Consider the following 5,101-nt stretch of genomic DNA (forward strand, 5'->3'; position numbering starts at 1 on the left):
GATCAGGTTGGTCAGGGCCCCATCCAGTCTATCTTGAATGTTTCCAGGGATGGGGTCATCTCTTATGATCTCACAGCTAAGAGAGATCTCTAAGTTCTCTTCTCTAAGAGAACTCATCCGTAAAATACCTTCTCTCACAGTGAAGTCCCCTCTGAATATAATTTTTATTTGGTAGGTATGCTTTATTATATGTATTAAATGCATATTTATTTTCAGATTAATTTTAATAAGCTTTGAAAACAAGCCCATGTGTTTGCTAAAGCATAAATTTCTCCCCCCTTTTCTCATGCTTCAAAAGCAGTAACCTTATCTTCAGTTAATGGAGGCACAAATTACCTTCCAAAAAGTTATTGGAACTAATGACTGCAATTTCATACTGTTCCACAAGTCATAGTGTTGTTTCTTCTTGCTCTAATGAGCAACTAAAAGCAACTGCTTGTTTTGACTGCATAAGAAGCCATTTACAAGAAAAGATTTCTCTTTAATTATTGAAGCAGAATTCCTTCATTGGGAACTTTTCTGAGATAGTCAAACACTAACAAAGAAATTAGGATAACTACTTGTTTATTAAAATCAGGCACAAACAGTTAATTATGGAGCATATCAGAAATGTAAATAACCCTTCAAATTATGTCTTAGGTGCAAGGTAACCACAGATCAATACTTAATTTATAGGAAAAGGCATTCAGTGAGAGTGATCATGAACTTGTGTAGTTCAGACACAGGTTACAGTAATGTTCTTCATTTTAGGGACATGATTTAGTAGTGGACTTAAATGTGTGAGGTTAATGGTTGGACATGATCTTAAAGATCTTTTCCAACCTGAAAGATTCTATGATTCCATGATTTTCTGATCTACTTTTTTATTTTTTTTCTTTGCATACCACAATGGAAATTGTGCTACTTTTTCCTTGTCACTTAATGTCAGATATTTCATTTTATGAAAAAGCTCAAAACTGTGGGTACATGAAACACTTCTACATCACCAGTCAAAAGAGTTAATGTGTAATGACAATCACAACTACTTTTTCTTAACTTGTCTGGAACAAATATTGCATCTTATCTCCCCTGACTTGTATGAGATGAATTAAGAAAGAACCACATTCCTTGGCTGTCCTTGGCCATCTGCACTTTTAGACAATAATTCAATTTAATTGACTACAGTTAGATGGAAGACTTCTATAATCTAATAAAGACTAGCATGGCGGGTGATAATTTTTCTTAAATAATCTGTATTACTTATAATTACATTTTCAGGCCAAGTTTTCAAAAAATATTTGTCTATTTGAAGTTTTGAGAATTAGTAATATGGTACTATTGGATGGAGAAAAAAAAGGAAATCAGAACTCAAATCAAAGTCCTGAGTAACTTATTTAGTTATATGCCATGCAAAATATCTTTTGTTCTTAATGTTCATCCACCAAAACAATTTTCTTGGCCTGGAGGCCAAGGTGATTGGCAAACAGCTTCCCTGAAAGAGCGGTTAAGCATTGGAACAAGCTCCCCAGGGAAGTGGTGGAGTTACCATCCCTGGAAGTGTTCAAAAAACTAGTAGACGTTTCACTCTACAACATGGTTTAGTGGGCATGTTGGTATTTGGACAAAGGTTGGACTTGATGATTTTGGAGATCTTTTCAAAATTTTATGATTACACGATTCTGTGAAAAGTCATCAGCCACCAGTATTGTCTTGTCTCTAAGAAAACCCACCTTGCTAAAAGTCCTTAGGAGTATGAATTAAATGTATATATTTTTATGAATATGTGCATATGTAGATAGGATTCAGGCATATTCCTGTTCATACACTGACCCAATACAAGCTGATGTGCAACCTTGATGACAGAAGTGACCAGATCACAGGGGCTCTTGGGCTCCAGCACAGCTCTCCTTGGATTTGACTGAGCCACACAGCCCATTCTCTTCCCAAAACGTAGACAGGGTGTGGCCAAACTGTGGCCCATGTAGTAGCTCATCAAGGCTTTCTTTACAAACTGTCAGTGCTGTGCCATGGAAAGAGTCCTTGCTGTACATGTTTGGTTGGTCACCACCAAGGGACACAGACTTCAGCTTCCCCTCTCCAGAATTATTGGAAACTACAAGGGTTTTTGCCTCTGTTGCTGAAAACATCCAGTGGGAAGCAAACATTGCTAATGCTGCCAGTTTGCAAGGTATTATTGTAAATCCTGTACGTTTAATAAAAATAAAAAGCCATGTGTGTTGGAAAATAAATACTGTCTTATTTATTTTATATATTTACATATTTTATATATTTTATTACTGCATATATTCACAGATTTTACTACATAAATTTACATAATCATTTTCAAAGTATATTTTCAGTTCTCACAGATCCTACGAACCCAATAAGGGAAAGATTAAAAATACTTCCTTTACACCAAACTCACAAATGTCAGTTATTTTATATTCTTGTTGATGAGGCAGGAGTTTATTCACAATTTTATAACACACTTGTTTCTTTGCAATGCTACTTTAGTAGGGGTGTCTTATTGAAACATGCACAACAATTTAATTAGTCCTGTACCAGCTTTTCTCATACTGAGAGAGGTCAGTGGTATGAAAAAAAACACAACAGTATGGCCTGTGTGCCTTTAAGTTCAGTCCCATTAAATGATGCTCTCTTGCAGATCTATGAAATCAATTAGGAAGTACTTGCAAAGATAGCCAAGGCGAAACTGTTTAAATCCTTAATAGTTTAAATACCCCTTGTCTTGATGTCAGCCCTATAGAGCTATTAGAGCCCAGTCTGGATTGCATTAGCACTACGAAAGTCAACTGCTAATCCTGTAAATGCACTGCCTGCCTTGTCTTTCTCCTGCCCCTGCATCTGCATGAATTGTTCCTTGAAGAGGTGAAAGAACCCTCAGTATTGCCCTGACACTGAAGATGTATGAGGGAGAAGAAAATACTGTTCTTTTAAAAAAGCAAATATAGTAAATATTTGAGTTTTTTCCATAAATACTACAGCCATCCCTGGTACAACAGGGAGTAGTTTGCCTTTTTTGTTGTTTGTTGTTGAGTGATTTTTGCCCCAAGAAAGTAAAATTCTGTCTGTCCTCATACTGAGAATATTTCATTAGTTTAAGACTACTTATGCCAGAAACTACTGTAATTTGAGGGCATTTCTGGAGAACTTCAGGTGGCTCTGGATATGCCAAAGGAAAATTACACTGGAATATCAAGAAAAATATTTTTCTTTCTTCCTTGATGATTTTTCACAACAAGATGTTTTTCCAAACCTAGACTACATATATAAATTATACATTCATTGATTTTGCAAAGAAATTTCTTTATTCAGATTTTGAATTTGGGATTTTTTTTCATGTGATTTATTTTCAGATTTTGGTTTAACCTTTTCTATTTTATACAGATAAAACTTGTCTAATAATTTTGGTTTTTATTTAAAGGAGACTTCCAAATTGAACAATACACCTTTTTCCCTAAAAAAAAAGAGAACCTTAAATACATAAAAGAATATTAAACTGGAAAATTGTCAGTAAGGAACCATATATAAAAGAGATGCTTGCAGATAAGATGGTGAGAATTTCCTCTGCTTTTCTGACAGACACAAGCCCAACTCAGCCCAAACCCACACCAGAACAGAGAGATGAACAACTATGGAACATGGAACATTAGGGAAATCCAGGCTTGGATCCAAATCCAGGCTCACCTGTTCCCCCCACACACCCCTCCATCTAACCCACGTACAATCATGTCACCTTCCTCTAGGATCTGCTCACCTGTCTGTCCTCCAATCGTAGCAAACAGCCTGTGGGGAATTCTGGATGGGATCTTCAGTCCAGCTCTTATCTGGTAATACCTGGGGAAGAAGAATGAAAAATTACATGCTGTTAGAGAAGTGACCACTTGATCCAACCTAAAAGTCTGGGAATCCTGGGCATCCATTCTCAAAAGCGCTCAAGAAAACGGGCATGCTCAGGAATACTGTATCTTTTATTCTGCCTTTTAATTTTAACTAAAGCAGTTTTAATCTGGCCCCTCCTATTTTACAGCAGGCAGAGTGAACACTGTGTGACTAATGAGGAAAGGTGAAAAGCTCCTCCTATGTGGCCTCCTGTAGGGAAAAGAGACATTGAGAAACATCTATGATAAAAAGCAGTGAGATCAGACAAGGAGGGAAAAAAAATTAATACAAAAAAAAAAAAGAGAGGAAACTTCTGTGGAAAGAACAAAAGTGCTAATCTCTCATCTAGGAATATTTAAATTGTGCATAGTGGTTATCATTCTCCTGTTCCATGTTGAGGCTACCCCATCAAGAAAATGTTAGCATTAATCATTTGCCCAGAGAGCGTGTGGAGTCTTCATAACTGGAAATATTCAAGAATTGTCTGGGATGACACTGTTCGAGCAGGAAGGTTGGACCAGATGACCCACTGTTGTCCCTTCCAACCATACCCATTCTGTGCTGTTGTGAATCATATTTAAGCCAGTTGTATTCTTGTTGTTTGCTATCCCATAGCATATAGATTTGTTAAATGAAGAAAGACAGGAAAGACAGAAAAAGTCAGTGATTTCACTGGCTTAAATTACCCATAGAATCACAGAGTCTCCTGAGTTGGAGGGGACTCACATGGATCATCAAGCCCAAGTGCTGACCCTGCACAGGATAACCCAAGAATCAGATTATGTGCTGAGAGTGTTGTCCAAAGTCTTCTTGAATTCTGGCAGGCTTGGTGCTGTGACCAATTCCCTGGGGAGCCTGTTCCAGTGCCCAAAATACGAGCTGAAGTCTAAACAGAGAAAAGAACTCATTCCAGTCTTCTCTCATCACCACTTCCATGGATGAAGGATAAGAGGCAGTGTACAGTACATTGTACACAGTACCTTGTAGCTCAGGATACCTTCACCTGTTTGCAGATCTCCCACTGAACTGCTGTAACACCATGTTGGTGTCAATCTCCCGTTCTCTGCATTTTCCCTTCTTTGGTTTCTTTGTTTATGAATTTGTCATATCTCACAAGCATTTGCAGATGTTTTTGGACTGATTTTGTTCAAGCCTCTAAATACAAAAATAAAGGTTAAATTTTGACTTGTAAAGATCTACCAAGTAACTAAACACGTTA

The 5,101-nt window shown here is 37.1% G+C and overlaps 1 long non-coding RNA gene across 1 annotated transcript; it reads left to right on the forward strand.

Annotated features, from left to right (window-relative positions):
• Window positions 1-86: 86 nt before the first annotated feature.
• On the forward strand, window positions 87-5,029 carry LOC108510546. Its single transcript, XR_001878834.1, has 3 exons — window positions 87-171; window positions 3,747-3,830; window positions 4,707-5,029. It is a non-coding gene; the product is annotated as an uncharacterized LOC108510546 (long non-coding RNA).
• Window positions 5,030-5,101: the final 72 nt, after the last annotated feature.

The sequence above is a fragment of the Lepidothrix coronata genome, unplaced genomic scaffold, assembly GCF_001604755.1.
Source record: "Lepidothrix coronata isolate B3197 unplaced genomic scaffold, Lepidothrix_coronata-1.0 Scaffold1277, whole genome shotgun sequence".
Taxonomy (NCBI): domain Eukaryota; kingdom Metazoa; phylum Chordata; class Aves; order Passeriformes; family Pipridae; genus Lepidothrix; species Lepidothrix coronata.